Genomic DNA, 21,834 nt, shown 5'->3' with positions numbered 1-21,834 from the left:
CGACTTCCCCTCTGGGATGACCATCGACTCCCAGCGGCAACAACAGCAGCGCCAGCAGCAGTAGGCGTTACACGCAAGGATGCATCGGAGGAATCCCAGGCAGGAGAGGACTCGTCAGACTTGCCAGTGACATGGCCTGCAGGACTATTGGCATTCCTGGGGAAGGAGGAAATTGACACTGAGGGAGTTGGTGGGGTGGTTTGCGTGAGCTTGGTTACAAGAGGAAGGGATTTACTGGTCAGTGGACTGCTTCCGCTGTCACCCAAAGTTTTTGAACTTGTCACTGACTTATTATGAATGCGCTGCAGGTGACGTATAAGGGAGGATGTTCCGAGGTGGTTAACGTCCTTACCCCTACTTATTACAGCTTGACAAAGGGAACACACGGCTTGACACCTGTTGTCCGCATTTCTGGTGAAATACCTCCACACCGAAGAGCTGATTTTTTTGGTATTTTCACCTGGCATGTCAACGGCCATATTCCTCCCACGGACAACAGGTGTCTCCCCGGGTGCCTGACTTAAACAAACCACCTCACCATCAGAATCCTCCTGGTCAATTTCCTCCCCAGCGCCAGCAACACCCATATCCTCCTCATCCTGGTGTACTTCAACACTGACATCTTCAATCTGACTATCAGGAACTGGACTGCGGGTGCTCCTTCCAGCACTTGCAGGGGGCGTGCAAATGGTGGAAGGCGCATGCTCTTCACGTCCAGTGTTGGGAAGGTCAGGCATCGCAACCGACACAATTGGACTCTCCTTGTGGATTTGGGATTTCAAAGAACGCACAGTTCTTTGCGGTGCTTTTGCCAGCTTGAGTCTTTTCAGTTTTCTAGCGAGAGGCTGAGTGCTTCCATCCTCATGTGAAGCTGAACCACTAGCCATGAACATAGGCCAGGGCCTCAGCCGTTCCTTGCCACTCCGTGTGGTAAATGGCATATTGGCAAGTTTACGCTTCTCCTCCGACAATTTTATTTTAGGTTTTGGAGTCCTTTTTTTACTGATATTTGGTGTTTTGGTTTTGACATGCTCTGTACTATGCCATTGGGCATCGGCCTTGGCAGACGACGTTGCTGGCATTTCATCGTCTCGGCCATGACTAGTGGCAGCAGCTTCAGCACGAGGTGGAAGTGGATCTTGATCTTTCCCTAATTTTGGAACCTCAACATTTTTGTTCTCCATATTTTAATAGGCACAACTAAAAGGCACCTCAGGTAAACAATGCAGATGGATGGATTGGATACTAGTATACAATTATGGACGGGCTGCCGAGTGCCGACACAGAGGTAGCCACAGCCGTGAACTACCGCACTGTACTGTGTCTGCTGCTAATATATAGACTGGTTGATAAAGAGATAGTATACTCGTAACTAGTATGTATGTATAAAGAAAGAAAAAAAAACCACGGTTAGGTCACTGGTATATACAATTATGGACGGGCTGCCGAGTGCCGACACAGAGGTAGCCACAGCCGTGAACTACCGCACTGTACTGTGTCTGCTGCTAATATATAGACTGGTTGATAAAGAGATAGTATACTCGTAACTAGTATGTATGTATAAAAGAAAAAAAAACCCACGGTTAGGTCACTGGTATATACAATTATGGACGGGCTGCCGAGTGCCGACACAGAGGTAGCCACAGCCGTGAACTACCGCACTGTACTGTGTCTGCTGCTAATATATAGACTGGTTGATAAAGAGATAGTATACTCGTAACTAGTATGTATGTATAAAGAAAGAAAAAAAAACCACGGTTAGGTGGTATATACAATTATGGACGGGCTGCCGAGTGCCGACACAGAGGTAGCCACAGCCGTGAACTACCGCACTGTACTGTGTCTGCTGCTAATATATAGACTGGTTGATAAAGAGATAGTATACTCGTAACTAGTATGTATGTATAAAGAAAGAAAAAAAAACCACGGTTAGGTCACTGGTATATACAATTATGGACGGGCTGCCGAGTGCCGACACAGAGGTAGCCACAGCCGTGAACTACCGCACTGTACACTGGTTGATAAAGAGATAGTAGTATACTCGTAACAACTAGTATGACGACGGTATAAAGAATGAAAAAAAAACCACGGTTAGGTGGTATATAATACAATTATGGTTGGACGGACTGCCTGCCGAGTGCCGACACAGAGGTAGCCACAGCCGTGAACTACCGCACTGTACACTGGTTGATAAAGAGATAGTAGTATACTCGTAACAACTAGTATGACGACGGTATAAAGAATGAAAAAAAAACCACGGTTAGGTGGTATATAATACAATTATGGTTGGACGGACTGCCTGCCGAGTGCCGACACAGAGGTAGCCACAGCCGTGAACTACCGCACTGTACACTGGTTGATAAAGAGATAGTAGTATACTCGTAACAACTAGTATGACGACGGTATAAAGAACGAAAAAAAAACCACGGTTAGGTGGTATATATTATAATACAATTATGGATGGACGGACTGCCTGCCGAGTTCCGACACAGAGGTAGCCACAGCCGTGAACTACCGCACTGTACACTGGTTGATAAAGAGATAGTAGTATACTCGTAACAACTAGTATGACTATGACGACGGTATAAAGAAAGAAAAAAAAAACCACGGTTAGGTGGTATATAATACAATTATGGATGGACGGACTGCCTGCCGAGTGCCGACACAGAGGTAGCCACAGCCGTGAACTACCGCACTGTACTGTGTCTGCTGCTAATATAGACTGGTTGATAAAGAGATAGTATACAATACTACTAATATACTGGTGGTCAGGCACTGGTTACCACTAGTCACACTGGCAGTGGCACTCCTGCAGCAAAAGTGTGCACTGTTTAATTTTAATATAATATTATTTATCATGTACTCCTGGCTCCTGCTATAACAACCTGCAGTGCTCCCCAGTCTCCCCCACAATTATAAGCTTTATATACAATACATTGATGTGCAGCACACTGGGCTGAGCAGTGCACACAGACTGAGTCACTGTGTGACTGTGTATCGTTTTTTTCAGGCAGAGAACGGATATATTAAATAAAACAAACAACTGCACTGTCTCTGGTGGTCACTGGTCACTGTGGTCGTCAGTCACTAAACTCTGTCTGCACTCTGCACTCTCTTCTAATCTACAGTATCACAGCAATCTCTCTCTCTCTCTCTCTTCTAAATCTAATCTAAATGGAGAGGACGCCAGCCACGTCCTCTCCCTATCAATCTCAATGCACGTGTGAAAATGGCGGCGACGCGCGGCTCCTTATATAGAATCCGAGTCTCGCGAGAATCCGACAGCGTCATGATGACGTTCGGGCGCGCTCGGGTTAACCGAGCAAGGCGGGAAGATCCGAGTCGCTCGGACCCGTGAAAAAAAAAGTGAAGTTCGTGCGGGTTCGGATTCAAAGAAACCGAACCCGCTCATCTCTAATACATTCATTGTGTAAGGCTTGTTATGGTAGAGCAATGCCATAACAGATGTGCGGCGCCTTGTGCTGGCCACGGCCACTGTGTGCAAGGTGTCGTGCTGAGGGGACAGATATGCCCACAGTGACTTGTGCTCTGATGCAGTGGCCCTGGGACAGCTATAGTGCCACCCATAGACTCTTGCGCTTTAATATAAGGGCCGTGGGACAGCAATAGTGCCGCCCACAGTGACTTTTGCTCAGAGGCGTCACCAGGTGTGGTGACAACACCCAGTGCGCACTTTGCACTAAACCTCCCCCCCCCTCCTTCCGGCGCAACAACTCTGAAAGGGGCAGGCCTAACAAAAGGGACGAGGCCTGCGTAATCTCTGTTTCTTCAATCCGGGAGCATGTCCAGCATCCCCAGAGATGCTGACTGCCCCCCGGAGACTCTGCTGAGTGCAGTGCCGGCTCGACATGTGTGACAGGTTCAGAATGCTGCAGGTGAATATCACGCTGCAACACTCTGCTCCTGTCACTGCCGAAGAGCCGGCACTTTGGTGACACCCGGGTGCGTGCTTTAATCCCCGAACCCGGCTTGTTGACACCACTGCTTGCACTCTGAAGCAGGGGCCGTGGGACAGCAATAGTGTCGCCCATATGACTTCTGCTCTGATGCAGGGACCATAGGACAGCAATGGTGACACCCACAGAGACTAGCACTCTGAGCAGCGGCACTGTTCGCTCACTATTAGTTATGGCCCTGTAGTAATCGAAGGTGAAAGACTTCTGGTTAGAACAATTCAAATCACTTTAACCATTTTAATAGATTTTCAGTTTTTTTTATTCTGTATGTATTAATAAAACAAAGGAAAAAAAAACTGACCACAAGTAGGCATGTACCTATCCACATAATAAGATGAATGGTTTCTTATGGGCTTGTTTTCACCATTACATTATATAACTCTAGCGCCATATTCTAGTGGATGCACACACACACTACCAGTATAATAGAGCGTATTGGTGATTGAAAGGGTTTGGTATACTAGTGTAGATATAGGTCAACAATTTCAAAAGGTGGACATGACAATGGTAGACATGTTTTCTCTAACGTCCTAGAGGATGCTGGGGACTCCGTAAGGACCATGGGGATAGACGGTCTCCGCAGGAGACATGGGCACTTTAAGAAAGACTTTAGGTCTGGGTGTGCAGTGGCTCCTCCCTCTATGCCCCTCCTCCAGACCTCAGTTTGATACTGTGCCCAGAAGAGATGGGTGCCCTTTAGGGAGCTCTCCTGAGCTTCCTGACAGAAAGTATATTTGTTAGGTTTTTTATTTTCAGTGAGCCTGCTGGCAACAGACTCCCTGCATCGAGGGACTGAGGGGAGAGAAGCAGACCTACTTCTGTGAGTTTCAAGGCTCTGCTTCTTAGGCTACTGGACACCATTAGCTCCAGAGGGATTGGTACGCAGGTCTCACCCTCGCCGTCCGTCCCAGAGCCGCGCCGCCGTCCCCCTCGCAGAGCCGGAAGATAGATGCCGGGTGAGTATGAGAAGAAAAGAAGACTTCAGAGGCGGCAGAAGACTTCATGATCTTCACTGAGGTAACGCACAGCACTGCAGCTGTGCGCCATTGCTCCCATACACCTCACACACGGCAGTCACTGTAAGGGTGCAGGGCGCAGGGGGGGGCACCCTGGGCAACATATAGACCTCTTTTGGCAAAAATAAGTATATGTACAGCTGGGCACTGTACATATATAAGAGCCGACCACCTTTTGTTAACCACGACATCTTAGTTCAGAAAAATTCTTATAATCCTTCTGTCCACCGTTAAAATCGCATTCATCATTATCTTTTCCAAACCCAGCAGACGTGGTATCCTAGCAACCTATCAACAACAGTGTAACCATGGGCGGAAGCTCAGTCTACAGCTTCCGCCCATACAACCATACTAGCGTCATGCCGCCCAGTGCGGCATGATGACGCAGGTATCCTAGCAACCAGTCAATGCCAGGCGGGGCGGAAGCTCAGATTACAGCTTCCGCCCGCACAGCGCGATGCCGCCTATCGCGTCTAGTCTCACCCTGGTTGCAGGCGAACCAATATCGCTAACCCCAAATTGTGCCATTCCACTCAGTGTGACCTGATTGTCACACTACTCTTCCAGTGTTTGTATTAATATATCAGGGCGGAAATAACATGTATAACTTCCGCCCTTCCTTACCTATCTCCCTAAGCCCGCCCCTGTGATGCATTTTATAATGGTCCCTTATTGGACCACAAATCTATCACAACCCCGCCCCCGTTATCAGCCATTGGCTGACCGTGAATTACAGGGACAGCTAAATACTCCGGCATTTGACCTGTCTGATCAGCTCAGAATGGAAGTGAACAAGCCCGTGACTGGGTGAAACGCGTTTTCCTCATGGGCATCTGCCTGTCTGACTCCGGAATGGGTGATATTTGATGCCTTATTGATTCATTTCTCATGCCTTAGCAGGATATTTCCATATCTTTAAAAAAATTTAGTTACCAATACAACTAGTATTTTCAGCTGGGCTGTTTACATATCCATTGCTAGGATTCCCTCCTAGGTTAATCTCATATTAGTGTACTCCCGTAGTGGGTACATTACGATACAACCCCGGTGTGTAATTCTTTGTTGATTTAGATTTATGCCTTAGCTATATTCCTCATGGGCACCTGCCTGTCTGACTCCGGAATGGGTGATATTTGATGCCTTATTGAGTCATTTCTCATGCCTTAGCAGGATATTTCCATATCTTTAAATAAATTTAGTTACTAATACAACTAGTATTTTCAGCTAGGCAGTTTACATATCTATTGCTAGGATTCCCTCCTAGGCTAATGTCATATTAGTGTACTCCCGCAGTGGGCACATTACGATACAACCCCGGTGTTTAATTCTTTGTTGATTTAGATTTCATGCCTTAGCTATATAATTCCGCACTTGTTATTGAATTTGTGGCGTTCGCTTCAGCACGAAACATTTTCTGTGTGTCACCAATATCTCTGGGATTTCCAGCTGGGCCTTGTTTATAGGAGTGTATCTTTCCCATATGGGCATGTTGTGACACAACCCAGTGATAGGGGCAGACAATTTGTGGCTCCACACTCTGCTGTGGGCACCTCGTCTATTCCCCATAAGCTTCAGCTTGACTGGTCTTTGTATGGATTTTCCCTGACATCCATACTGCTGGTACTTCCAGTGAACGGATTATCCCTGACATTTATATTGCTGGTACTTCCAGTGAACGAACATAGCGAATTAATTTTCTTCTTTGTATAGTGTGCAATATTTCTCGTTTTGTCACACTATCACAAGCAACACCTACACCTACCAGTTACTCATTGAAACTAACTTTGGTACTCAAATCAATATCCTCACCACCACGTAATTATCTTCTCACCTCACGTCCCTTCTTCTTTCCTACTTGGCTTCCTTCTGTGAACTCTCATCCACGATTCTGGGGAACGTGCCCCCTTAGGGGACACGCCCCCTCAGTCTAACGTGGACAGCAGATTCACACTTATTCAATTGCTGCTATCGCAGTTCCACTAATATTTCTTCCTAAGGAGGTTTTAATCCTTCCTTTTCGGTGCACTCTCATTGGTACCATAGGGTCCAACCTTCCTACGACCATACCCCTGCGTTCACGCCCAATCTCGTCCGATCTTGGAAGCTAAACGGAGGTGGGCTGGGTCAGTACCTAGACGGGTGACTTCTAGGGAATACCCAGTGAAGTAGGAGGTTTCCCTTCCCTGTGGAAACAACACCAACAGCAGTATCACCACTTATACTACATCCTACTATTCTATGGCCCTCTATCTCCTATGACCTGTTTGTGACAGTGGCTTATAAATAGAAATTTTTACCAACGTATGGGTTCTCCCACACATGCATACAACCCAATCAAGGGTGCATTAATACAAACACAGTTTGTACAGGTCTTTGGCAGACGGAAGTAGCATAATATGTAGCTATCTTCCTTTATGCGGTTATCCAGGCATAACTAAGATCTGAACATTTCACCTATTTGAATGAAACATCTCCCACTGAGTGTACCCACAGTTATCAATAGTTTACATGTCTCACTGAGTGTCAAGGGATCCCAAGGAGCAGGAATAAAGAATATTTGACTGATTGCTGGGCACATTACCCAGCAACCAATACTTAGATACTTAAACAAGAGTGCGCCCAAACAAGAGTCATACTTTTCTCTTCGTGTACATAAAAACATATATAAGAGCCCTCGCCAAATTTTGAGATTTTCAGCGGGACAGAAGCCCGCCGCCGAGGGGGCGGGGCTTCTCCCTCAGCACTCACAGCGCCATTTTTTCTCCACAGCACCGCTGAGAGGAAGCTCCCCGGACTCTCCCCTGCTTATACCACGGTAGACAGAGGGTTTTAAAGAGATGGGGAGGGGGGGGGGGGGGGCACAAAATTGGCGCATATTGTATATGTAAACAGCACTATCTGGGTAAACATAATATTATTGTGTTTTTGTCCTGGGTCATACAGCGCTGGGGTGTGTGCTGGCATACTCTCTCTCTGTCTCTCTAAAGGGCCTGGTGGGGAAACTGTCTTCAGATAAGAGTTTCCCTGTGTGTGTGTGGTGTGTCGGTACGCGTGTGTCGACATGTCTGAGGTAGAAGGCTCACCTAGAGAGGAGGGGGAGCGTATGAATGTGAGGTCTCCGTCGGTGGTGCCGACACCTGACTGGGTGGATATGTGGAATGTTTTAAGTGCTAGTGTGAACTTATTGCACAAGAGATTAGACAAAGCTGAGGCTAAGGAACAGTCAGGGAGTGAACCCGTGTCTGTCCCTATGTCGCCGGGACCTTCAGGGTCTCAGAAGCGCCCACTATCCCAAATAGCAGACACTGATACCGACACGGATTCGGACTCCAGTATCGACTACGATGATGTAAAGTTACAGCCGAAAGTGGCTAAATGTATTCGATATATGATTATTTCAATAAAAGTAGTGTTGCATATCACAGAGGAACCCCCTGTCCCTGACACGAGGGTACACATGTATAAGGGAAAAAAGCCCGAGGTAACTTTTCCCTCCTCACATGAGTTGAGCGAATTATGTGAAAAAGCTTGGGAATCTCCAGACAAAAAACTGCAGATTCCCAAAAGGATTCTTATGGGCAGGGTACGGTGGGAATCAACCCCTAAGGTGGACAAAGCGTTGACACGCTTGTCAAAAAAGATAGCGCTGCCATCACAAGATACGGCTACCCTCAAGGATCCTGCAGACCGCAAGCAGGAGTTTACCTTGAAATCCATTTAGACACATTCTGGTACATTACTCAGACCGGCAATTGCGTCGGCCTGGGTTTGTAGCGCGGTAGCAGCATGGACAGATTCCTTATCGGCGGAGATTGAGACCCTAGATAAGGATACCATTTTATTGACCCTAGGCCATATAAAGGATGCTGTCTTATATATGAGGGATGCTCAAAGAGACCTTAGTTTACTGGGTTCCAGAATAAACGCTATGTCAATCTCTGCTAGACGAGTCCTCTGGACCCGGCAGTGGACAGGTGATGCCGACTCAAAAAGACATATGGAGGTTTTACCTTACAAGGGGGAGGAATTGTTTGGGGAAGGTCTCTTGGACCTGGTCTCCACAGCTACGGCAGGTAAATCGAATTTTTTGCCTTATGTTCCCTCACAACCTAAGAAAGCGCCACATTATCAAATGCAGTCCTTTCGTTCAAATAAAAGCAAAAGAGTGCGTGGATCGTCCTTTCTTGCCAGAGGTAAGGGCAGAGGTAAAAAGCTGCACAGCACAGCTAGTTTCCAGGAACAGAAATCCTCCCCGGCCTCTGCAAAATCCACTGCATGACGCTGGGGCTCCGCTGGGGGAGTCCGCCCCAGTGGGGGCACGTCTTCGACTTTTCAGCCACATCTGGGTTCACTCACAGGTGGATCCCTGGGCAATAGAAATTGTTTCTCAGGGATACAAGCTGGAATTCGAAGAGGTGCCTCCTCGCCGGTTTGTCAAATCGGCTCTACCGACTTCTCCCCTGGAAAGGGAGATAGTGTTACATGCTATTCACAAATTGTGTCTTCAACAAGTGATGGTCGAAGTTCCCCTACTTCAGAGAGGGAAGGGATACTACTCCACCCTGTTTGTAGTTCCGAAACCGGACGGTTCGGTCAGACCCATATTGAATTTAAAATCCCTGAACCTATACTTAAAACGGTTCAAATTCAAAATGGAATCGCTCAGAGCGGTCATCGCCAGCCTGGAAGGGGGGGATTTTATGGTATCCCTGGACATAAAGGATGCATACCTTCATGTACCTGAGATTTGCGGTACAGGATTGTCATTACCAATTTCAGACGTTGCCGTTTGGGCTTTCCACGGCCCGAGGATTTTCACAAAGGTAATGGCGGAAATGAAGGTACTCCTACGCAAGCAGGGTGTCACAATTATCCCATACTTGGATGATCTCCACATAAAAGCGAGATCACGAGAGAAGTTACTGAACAGTGTGTCACTTTCAGTGAAGGTGTTACAGCAACACGGCAGGATTCTCAATATCCCGAAGTCGCAGCTGGTTCCTACGACTCGTCTGAGCTTCTTGGGCATGGTTCTGGACACAGACCAGAAAAAAGTTTTTCTCCGATAGAAAAGGCTCAGGAACTCATGACTCTAGTCAAGAACCTATTGAAGCCAAAACAAGTGTCTGTGCATCATGGTGGCAACATACAAGGCCATTCCCTTCGGCAGGTTCCATGCAAGGACTTTCCAATGAGACCTATTGGACAAGTGGTCCGGATCACATCTACAAATTCATCAGCGGATCACCCTGTCCCCCAGGGCCAGGGTATCTCTCCTGTGGGGCTGCAGAGTGCTCACCTTTTGGAAGGACGCAGGTTCGGCATTCAGGATTGGATCCTGGTGACCACGGACGCGAGCCTCAGAGGGTGGGGAGTAGTCACAAGGGGAAGAAACTTCCAAGGACTCTGGACAAGTCAAGAGACTTGTATTCACATCAACATCCTGGAACTGAGGGCCATATACAACGCCCTACGTCAGGCGGAGAACTTACTTCGCGACCAACCAGTTCTGATCCAGTCAGACAACATCACCGCAGTGGCTCATGTAAACCGCCAAGGCGGCACAAGGAGCAGGGTGGCAATGGCGGAAGCCACCAAGATTCTTTGCTGGGCGGAAAATCATGTAAGCGCACTGTCAGCTGTGTTCATTCCGGGAGTGGACAACTGGGAAGCAGACTTCCTCAGCAGGCACGACCTCCACCCGGGAGAGTGGGGACTTCATCGCGAATTCTTCGCACAGATTACAAGTCAGTGGGGACTGCCCCAGATAGACATAATGGCATCCCGTCTCAACAAAAATATTGCGCCAGATCAAAAGATCCTCAGGCGGTAGCAGTAGACGCCCTAGTGACACCGTGGGTGTTCCAGTCGGTTTATGTGTTTCCTCCTCTTCCTCTCATACCCAAGGTATTGAGAATAATAAGAAAAAGAGGAGTGAGAACAATTCTCATTGTTCCAGATTGGCCAAGAATACCTGGTATCCGGATCTGCGCCAGATGCTCACAGAAGATCCGTGGCCTCTTCCTCTACGACAGGACCTGCTACAACAGGGGCCATGTCTGTTCCAAGACTTACCGCGGCTGCGTTTGACGGCATGGCGGTTGAACGCCGGATCCTAGCGGAAAAAGGAATTCTGGATGAGGTCATTCCTACGCTGATAAAGGCTAGGAAGGACGTGACCGCTAAACATTATCACCGTACATGGCGAAAATATGTTTCTTGGTGTGAGGCCAGGATTGCTCCTACGGAAGAATTCCATCTGGGCCGTTTCCTTCACTTCCTACAAACTGGATTGGGCCTAAAGTTAGGATCCATTAAGGTTCAGATTTCGGCCTTATCCATTTTCTTTCAAAAAGAATTGGCTTCTCTCCCAGAAGTACAGACTTTTGTAAAGGGAGTGCTGCATATTCAGCCTCCTTTTATACCTCCGGTGGCGCCTTGGGACCTTAACGTGGTGTTGAGTTTCCTTAAGTCGCACTGGTTTGAACCACTTCAAACGGTGGAGTTAAAATATCTCACTTGGAAGGTGGTCATGTTATTGGCCTTGGCTTCGGCTAGGCGAGTGTCGGAATTGGCGGCTTTGTCTCATAAAAGCCCCTATCTGGTTTTCCATATGGATAGGGCGGAATTGCGGACCCGTCCTCAATTCTTGCCTAAGGTGGTGTCATCTTTTCATATGAACCAACCTATTGTGGTGCCTGTGGCTACACGAGATTTGGAGGATTCTGAGTCCCTTGATGTAGTCAGGGCTTTGAAAATTTATGTGGCCAGAACAGCTAGAGTCAGGAAAACGGAAGCACTGTTTGTCCTATATGCAGCCAACAAGGTTACCGCCCCTGCTTCGAAGCAGACTATTGCTCGCTGGATCTGTAATACCATCCAGCAGGCGCATTCTACGGCTGGATTGCCGTTACCAAAATCAGTCAAGGCCCATTCCACTAGGAAGGTGGGCTCATCTTGGACAGCTGCCCGAGGGGTCTCGGCACTACAACTGTGCCGAGCTGCTACTTTTTTCGGGTTCAAACACCTTTGCAAAATTCTATAAGTTTGATACCCTGGCTGAGGAGGACCTCATGTTTGCTCATTCGGTGCTGCAGAGTCATCCGCACTCTCCCGCCCGTTTGGGAGCTTTGGTATAATCCCCATGGTCCTTACGGAGTCCCCAGCATCCTCTAGGACGTTAGAGAAAATAAGATTTTAAACCTACTGGTAAATCTTTTTCTCGTAGTCCGTAGAGGATGCTGGGCGCCCGTCCCAAGTGCGGACTACTTCTGCAAGACTTGTTTATAGTTTTGCTTACATAAGGGTTATGTTATAGTTCCATCAGGTTGGACTGATTCTACGTTATTTTTTCATACTGTTAACTGTTTACTTGATACACAAGTTATACGGTGTGATTGGTGTGGCTGGTATGAATCTTGCCCTTGGATTAACAAAAATCCTTTCCTAGTACTGTCCATCTCCTCTGGGCACAGTTTCTCAGTCTGAGGTCTGGAGGAGGGGCATAGAGGGAGGAGCCAGTGCACACCCAGACCTAAAGTATTTCTTAAAGTGCCCATGTCTCCTGCGGAGCCCGTCTATCCCCATGGTCCTTACGGAGTCCCCAGCATCCTCTACGGACTACGAGAAAAAGATTTACCGGTAGGTTTAAAATCTTATTTTTGTGTCCACCCCCCACACACACATTCTTCATTTCATGTTCTGTGACTGCCAACAGTAGAAACACAGACCCTCGCAGGCTCACTTTGGGCAAGGTTACTATTCCCAATCGTAGTGCACGTGGATAGTAAATGTTGGGAAAACATGTGAACCCCCCTCCCCAAAAAAATGTGTTGATCATTTGTGTGTTGCCATGTCCACCTCTTGAACCTATTGACCTTTTTTTACCTGTTTACCTTTAAGCACGGTCGACCTTTCATCTGTTGACCTTTTGTACCTGTCGACCTATTGCATATCGACCACATCGGGTCGGCCTATTGACTCTGTCTAGACCAGTGTTTACCAATCTTGGTCCTCAAGGCACACTAACAGTCCAGGTTTTAGTGACATCCATTAAAATAACTGAGATACTAATTAATTTACCATTGCTTCGGTATGGTTATCCTTAAACCTGGACTGTTAGTGTGCCTTGAGGACTGTGGTTTGGACTGTGGCCTATCATGTGGAAGCTAAATGGGCAACACATTAAAAGATCAACATAAACAATTTAAAAACATCCCCAATAATAGTGTCAAATATCTTGTTTGTGTTTTATCCATTTTCCTAGATGTGTGAACAAGTCTACGATATTTTTTTTGTTTAAAAATAAATAAAACTAATCCACTAGGTGGCAGCCTGACCCAGAGCGTCTGATTTTCATTAGAAGTCTGAGGCTACAGAAAGGCTCAGTACAATTTGTGTTTGCTTTCTGTTATGTTGGATCCTGACGTGCTTTGAAATCAAGTTGTGCAAAAGGGTTTTTTTTCCTTTTTGTTTTCTCCGTCTCTACACCAAGTCATCATGGCCCACCCACTTGGAAGGCTGACTTTGCCTGCCTGTCTCCTACTGCTCTGTGTTTATGAAAACGCAACTTTCTGAAATCCAAGCACATGGCAACGAATAAAACAAAATGCCACATGAACAGCCCCTGAACCTCCCTTCCTCCCTGCTCCATCAATTGCAGAATGCGGCAGGCCTGCAGGGGTTTAAAATGCAGGCTTTAATATATATACATATTTTTTTTAATTTAGCCTCCGTGACAAGAAAAAGGGCACAAGGGTAACATGGCAGGTGTCAAGTTTACACAACATAATAAAATGAATTTCAGACATGCTTCGCTGAGCATACTCCATCTGTTCAAAGGTAAATCAGCTGGCTTTGCAGTGTGAAGTGCTGCCACAGTGCCAAGCCTTCATGTTGCTATAGTGATTACTTTGGTCCCATTAATACACGTGAACTCCTTTTAAAGGTTTTGCTGAGAGTTAAGAGAGCTGTGTTTTTATTTCTGTGTTTGATTTAAAATGCTACGCTTGTCCAAACGGCCCGTGAAATAGGTTTTCTGTGAGATAAATCATATTAAACTGCGTGTGTATGAAGGGTGTGTGGTATAATAGATAGTGTCTAATTAGACAGTCAATAGATAGACACCATATGTTAGACAGACATTAGGTCGACAGGGTCAAAAGGTCGACAAGGTCAAAAGGTCGACATGAAAATGTCGACAAAAGAGGTAGACACCATGTTTTTTTGCATTTTTGCTGTTTGTGGGGATAGTTTTGTCATCTAGGACCCCCAATTGTAGAAAGGCATACCCTCGCGGGGCTCGCTGCGCTTGCCACAAGTTTTATAACCAACTCTATGCCGACATGGATAGAGAAAGTATGAAAGTCCAAAAACATGTTACATTTTAACAAAACATTTCGACCTTTTTAATGTCGACCTTTTGACCGTGTCGACCTAATGTCTGTCTAACATATGGTGTCTATCTATTGACTGTCTAACTAGACACCTATCTATCTATCTATCTATCTATCTATCTATCAACTGGATACCGTATGAAGGTACTACATGACTTATTTCCCTGTAGCTGACATACGAAGATTAAACTTGTGAATTAAATGTAATGTTTATTGTTTAATAGGTCATCTGCATAGTTTTAAAATTATTTTTAAATTAAACAAACTAAAAGTATTTGCTTATATTTGGAAGTGATTGTAAACTTACATAATCTGCATTGCATTTAATCTGATTTATCCTTGACTGAGATTCTAGAAAGTAAAAAGGGCATATTGCTGATCAATGGGTAGTTTTTGACTGAAGCAGACCTTTTGTTAGGTGCTTATGATTGTAAAATGTTGAGAATTCTGCCTTTAATACAGAGTTATTGAGACTTCTGACGATTCAGTAAAATTCCCCTTACCTGGGTTTGCTGTCTTGCCATTTCTACACTGGCTATTTTACTTTTCATTTTTTATCTTTCCATGTTCTTTCATGTCAATTCTTCCACACCACGAGTAGCTGCACGGAATTGCCAGTCTATGGCTGCTTTATATTGATGGCTGATCATGCTGCTGCCTTAACATAGACGCGCACACTTCCTCCGAAATTCGCTAGAATGTGTAATCCACTACGTTATGTACGGTGTACCTGTTCTTATGCACACATTGTAGTAATCAACAGCTATAACTAGTATGAATCCTGATCCCCCATAGTGTGCAGTTCTACACACAAACTCTAAAATGATCAAAATGAACGGCCATATTTAGCCATTGTCAGGTCCGGGTGTTTTTGTGAATCCGTTAACCCGGAACCAACCACAGGTGTAGGTGCTGGGCTATGAAAAAAGCAGGGAGGGCGAAGAAAGTTCCGATTCATATATTTATTCAAAATAATAATTCAGTAAAGGGTTAACTGACAAGTTGTTAATCATCATATTATACTGAAGTATTGCAGGAATAATATGCAAGAGAAAACTCAAAAATAAATAAAAGAAATGTTCATGGAAACATATGCAAAACAAGCTGATGAATAAATGTTGGATTGTCCAAATATAAACAAGCTTTGATGCAGAACTGCAGAATGTGATTAACTGGATAATGCAGACATGAAGAGATAACTGTAAGGATTTGCAATGGAGTTTTGAGAGTTAACTGAGAGACTGTGAAGAATTATCCTGGTTATGACAACATAGCAAATATAAACAAACTTTGATGCTGAACTGTAGAATGTTATTAACTGGATAATGCAGACATGAAGAGATAACTGTAAGGATTTGCAATGGAGTTTTGAGAGTTAACTGAGAGACTGAAGATTTATCCTTGTTATGACAACATAGCAAATATAAACAAACTTTGATGCTGAACTGTAGAATGTTATTAACTGGATAATGCAGACATGAAGAGATAACTGTAAGAATTAGCAATGGAGCTTTGAGAGTTAACTGAGAGACTGTGATGAATTATCCTTGTAAAGACAACATAGCAAAAGGTACTGAATTGGGTTACTTGCGGGTTCCGGAGATCACTGTGAAACTGTAGTAGAAGACAAGGTGATGAATGGGTTAAATGCAGAGTTGAACAAACGAACAGCTGAGAGAAATGAGATCCTGCAGACTTTGTAGGATAGGCAGACTGACAAGGTAACCTCATGCAGGACACTGGGAATCCAAGTATTTCCAATAGGTGTGCAATTGACTGATAGCACAATGGAGAGCCGGTAGATCTTTGGCAGTAAAGGCTGCAAACGGACCTCTGGGAACGGAGGCGATATCTGGACCACGGGAATCACACAGGAAAGCACGGAGAGAGTTCAGAGCTAGAGCACAGCTTTGATACAACAAAGCACTGGCCCAGAGTAACATAATCCCAGCCTACTTAAAGGCAGCACAAGCACGGGATTGGCTTACACCTGCCCACAGGTGTTTTCACAAGTGCTCTGTATTAGTTATTTGGTCTCCAACATGGCCACCTCCTATACAGCAGACACACTGCAGTGCCTTAGGTCATTTGGTCCCCGCACTCACAGTTCCCAGACTCTGCATTACCTGTGCCATTGATCATGCCGTGTCCCCACACGGGCGCACAGCACCGCAAGCAACCGCACTGGCAATGGATGAACCCCAGAACCCGCAGAGGTGAGAGACCGGTTCGTGACAGTACCCCCTCTTCTACGGGTGGTCTCCGAACACCTTTGAACCTTGTCAGGATTTTTGGAGAAGTATTTCTGTACCAGTCTTGGAGCATGAACATCTTCAGAGAAAACCCAGGATCTCTCCTCCGGACCGTAACCCTTCCAGTCGACCAGAAACTGTAAACGACCATATCGGGAACGTGAGTCCACAATCTCTTTAACTTCAAATTCCTCATTCTGCAAAGAGTGAACTTTAGGAGATTTGGACTGGGTAGTACGGAACTTATTGAGAATCAAAGGCTTCAGTAAAGATGTATGAAAGGCGTTAGGAATTCTCAAAGACGGTGGCAATTTGACTTTGTATGACACAAGGTTGAGTACCTTTACAATGGGAAATGGACCAATAAACCTGAGAGCAAATTTCTTAGAAGGAACTTTGAACTTGAGATTGCGCGTAGAAATCCAAACTTGGTCTCCCACTTAGTAATTCGGTACAGCTTTACGTTTTCTATCTGCAAAAGATTTATAACGAGTGGAAGTTTTGACCAAGGACTTACGTACACAACTCCAGATGCTAGATAGACGTTGAAGCTCTTGATCTGCTGCTGGAACCTCTAGGGCTGGCAAAGGATGAAACTCTGGTGGAGAACTTCTTGGACTCTTATGTTGGGCACATTTAGGACATGCTGCTATAAACTCTTGGACATCGGCTTTGAGACGTGGCCACCAATAAGACTGTTGAATAAATTCGAGAGTCTTTAGAACCCCATGATGACCCATGAAGGAAGAGGAGTGAGCCCAGGTAAGCAGCCGTTTTCGGAGACTTGTGGCAACAAAGGTCTTGCCAGGCGGAGGAACTGGAGAGGTTCGAGTCATTAAAAAGGACATAGGATTCACAATGGCTTGATTCGTGGTAGCATCATTTAATTCAGAAGAAGCAAAGGACCGGGAAAGGGCATCTGCCTTTTTGTTCTGAGACCCTGGACGATAGGTGAGTTTGAAATCAAATCGTGAGAAGAAAAGCGCCCATCGAGCTTGTCGTGGATTCAAACACTGAGCTGACTGCAGATATAGAAGATTCTTATGATCAGTATAAACTGTAATGCGATGTTGAGCTCCTTCTAGAAGGTATCTCCACTCCTCAAATGCCAACTTGATGGCAAGTAACTCTTGGTCACCGATTGCATAATTACGTTCTGCCGGGAGGAACTTACGGGAGAAATATCCGCAGGGATGGACCTTTTTATCTTCAAAGACTTGTGACAACACAGCTCCTACTGCTTCTGTAGATGCATGCACCTCTAATAGAAAGGGACGATTCAACTCAGGCTGTCGAAGAATGGGGGCTGACACAAAGGCTTGCTTTAAATCAGAGAAGGCTTTGATTGCTTCAGAATACCAGTTCGTAGGATTTGCTCCCTTGCGAGTTAGGGCTGTGATAGGAGCAGCTAACGTAGAATAATTCTTAATGAATCTCCTATAGAAATTAGCAAAGCCAAGAAATCGCTGAATCCCCTTGAGAGTTGTAGGAGTGGACCAATCCCGGATAGCTCGCGTCTCTGGGATGGATAGCGGATGAATTTGTCCCCTAGGAGGGGTCTTGCCCGGAACCAGGACGACTGGGCAGTCCCATTCACTATGAGGAGGTAGAGAGTCTGCTGCTTGCTTACTGGAAACATCCGCAAGGGATTGATACACCGGAGGTAGATCGGAAAGGCTAATTGACCGAAGAGGTACAATTGCAGCTACACAGTCCTTGGTACAAGATTTACCCCATGAAAGGACTTCCATGGTTTGCCAATTGAGTTGAGGATTATGTTTCTGCAGCCAAGGTAAACCAAGTATCACATCTTGAGAGGCTTTGGGAATCACGTAGAAGGAGAGGTATTCGGAATGGAGCTCACCAACTTTCATCTTGAGACATACGGTTCGATGAGTAATTATACCATCTGGAATTCGACTTCCATCCACTGCTGTAACGGCAACTGCTGCTTCCAGAGGCATGGTTCGAACTTTAGACCGCATGACAAAGGCTGAGGAGATGAAGTTCTCGGCTGCCCCGGAATCTAGGAGAGCTGAAACTTTCACTGTAGAACTTGGAACTTCTAATTGAATAGACAAGGTCGGCTCTTTCCCAGAACGTGATTCTAGAGTAACTCCTAGCTTAACCTCTCTTGAATAAGCTAGGAGGCGAGAGTTTCCCGGTCGGAGTTTGCAGAATTTAACTAAATGTTCGGAGGACCCACAGTACATGCAGAGGTTACCCTGTCGACGACGAAGTCGTTCCTCCTCTGTGAGGCGAGAGCGCCCAATCTGCATAGGTTCTTCAGTCATTACTGGAGACTGTGATGAAGAATCTTGTCGAGGTCTAGGATGATCACGTGGACTGGATCGCTCTGCCCTGGATTTCTCTAAACATCGCTCCCTGTGACGTAGGTCAAATTTGTTACAGAGAGAAATCAATTCATCCAGTTTAATTGGCACATCCCGGATAGTTAAATCATCCTTGATTCTCTCTGAAAGTCCATTCCAAAACGCGGCGATCAGGGCCTCCTCATTCCAGTTTAACTCTGAAGACAACGTGCGAAACTGAATAATATATTGACTGACAGGACGTAAACCTTGACGTAGACGGAGAATCTCCAAGGATGCTGAGGTGGTCCTGCCTGGTTCGTCAAAGATTCTCCGGAAGGAAGATACGAACTCTTTGTAATTAGAGAGGATAGGATCACCTCTCTCCCATAATGGTGATGCCCACTCCAGAGCCTGACCGGAGAGGAGGGCAATAATATATGCAACTTTAGAACGAGCTGATGGGAAACTGGAGGACAACAGTTCGAACTGGATCTCGCATTGATTCAGGAATCCTCTGCAAAGTTTTGGGGTTCCGTCAAACTTACTCGGAGAGGGTAACTGCAAGCGGGACGTAGGTAGCGTCACAGGAGAAGCTGTAGTGGTAAATGGGACATCCAGGGTTGGACTCTGGACTTGGAACGTTTTAATAGCCGTATGAAGAGTCTCTAAACGGTCTGCCATAGTTTGCATAAACTGCACTATTTGTGTCTGTATAGACTCCTGATTTTCCAGACGGGAAAGGATATCTGACGTAGCACCGCCTCCTGCGAATTGGTCACTTGACGGATCCATGTGGCCAGTGCTTACTGTCAGGTCCGGGTGTTTTTGTGAATCCGTTAACCCGGAACCAACCACAGGTGTAGGTGCTGGGCTATGAAAAAAGCAGGGAGGGCGAAGAAAGTTCCGATTCATATATTTATTCAAAATAATAATTCAGTAAAGGGTTAACTGACAAGTTGTTAATCATCATATTATACTGAAGTATTGCAGGAATAATATGCAAGAGAAAACTCAAAAATAAATAAAAGAAATGTTCATGGAAACATATGCAAAACAAGCTGATGAATAAATGTTGGATTGTCCAAATATAAACAAGCTTTGATGCAGAACTGCAGAATGTGATTAACTGGATAATGCAGACATGAAGAGATAACTGTAAGGATTTGCAATGGAGTTTTGAGAGTTAACTGAGAGACTGTGAAGAATTATCCTGGTTATGACAACATAGCAAATATAAACAAACTTTGATGCTGAACTGTAGAATGTTATTAACTGGATAATGCAGACATGAAGAGATAACTGTAAGGATTTGCAATGGAGCTTTGAGAGTTAACTGAGAGACTGTGATGAATTATCCTTGTAAAGACAACATAGCAAAAGGTACTGAATTGGGTTACTTGCGGGTTCCGGAGATCACTGTGAAACTGTAGTAGAAGACAAGGTGATGAATGGGTTAAATGCAGAGTTGAACAAACGAACAGCTGAGAGAAATGAGATCCTGCAGACTTTGTAGGATAGGCAGACTGACAAGGTAACCTCATGCAGGACACTGGGAATCCAAGTATTTCCAATAGGTGTGCAATTGACTGATAGCACAATGGAGAGCCGGTAGATCTTTGGCAGTAAAGGCTGCAAACGGACCTCTGGGAACGGAGGCGATATCTGGACCACGGGAATCACACAGGAAAGCACGGAGAGAGTTCAGAGCTAGAGCACAGCTTTGATACAACAAAGCACTGGCCCAGAGTAACATAATCCCAGCCTACTTAAAGGCAGCACAAGCACGGGATTGGCTTACACCTGCCCACAGGTGTTTTCACAAGTGCTCTGTATTAGTTATTTGGTCTCCAACATGGCCACCTCCTATACAGCAGACACACTGCAGTGCCTTAGGTCATTTGGTCCCCGCACTCACAGTTCCCAGACTCTGCATTACCTGTGCCATTGATCATGCCGTGTCCCCACACGGGCGCACAGCACCGCAAGCAACCGCACTGGCAATGGATGAACCCCAGAACCCGCAGAGGTGAGAGACCGGTTCGTGACAGCCATCTTTTATCTATGAAAATAATGTGAAAACAAATGTCACACCTTTTTCATATTGTTTTAGATTCACTTAAATTTATCACAGGACGTTTGGAGGAGATTTTGTTAAAAACTTATCCTTCCCCTAAAATTCGCAGCTGCTCCGCATACTGACCACATTTCCTGTACCTCTGATGGGAAACCCAGTCAGCCCAGATTTAACAAACTTCAATTGTTAAATCTTTTTGGACTAAGTACTTCTAAACGAACGCCATCTTCAGATGACATTATTAGAGGCTTTGGTCAGTTTCCTGTAGTCCTGCTGTGCCCTTCCTGACATGTAACCTTCAGAGCTAAGCCCAGAGCCAGCGTCTGTGATCAGCAAGTGTCTGATAGGGCGCACTGCATTGTGCTCTTATTGTTTTGTCTTCATAATAGAGTTTTCTTGTAGTGACAGATTTGACAATCCTGCATCTAATGGCAGCAAGAGGTGTGCATACACAATCTGTTAACCAATATTTGTAATATTATTCTAATTATATTATAATTATATATTATTATTATTATTATTATTATATAATTATATAATCATATTTTATTAGTAGTAGTATTTTTCAAGCTGTCATTTTTATATTTATCTGTGTAGTATAACAATTTATAGTTTTTGTGTATGTGTGTGTGTATGTATGTGTGTGTGTGTATATATATATATATATATATATATATTTGTGTATGTATGTGTGTATGTGTGTGTGTGTGTGTATATATATATATATATATATATATATATATATATATATATATATATATATATATATATAGTCCATAAACAAGCAAGATGCTACCGGTGTGTA

At 45.2% G+C, this 21,834-nt stretch overlaps 1 protein-coding gene and 1 pseudogene across 3 annotated transcripts in view; both read left to right on the top strand.

Annotated features, from left to right (window-relative positions):
* Positions 1–21,834, top strand: part of ARHGAP26 (Rho GTPase activating protein 26) — a 1,013,198-nt gene that overhangs the window by 335,793 nt on the left and 655,571 nt on the right. The gene's annotated exons all lie outside the window — the stretch shown is intronic.
* On the top strand, positions 7,047–7,165 carry LOC134937282 (5S ribosomal RNA; annotated as a pseudogene).

Source organism: Pseudophryne corroboree, chromosome 6, assembly GCF_028390025.1.
Source record: "Pseudophryne corroboree isolate aPseCor3 chromosome 6, aPseCor3.hap2, whole genome shotgun sequence".
NCBI lineage: Eukaryota > Metazoa > Chordata > Amphibia > Anura > Myobatrachidae > Pseudophryne > Pseudophryne corroboree.
This window is presented reverse-complemented; position numbering and strand designations above follow the sequence as displayed.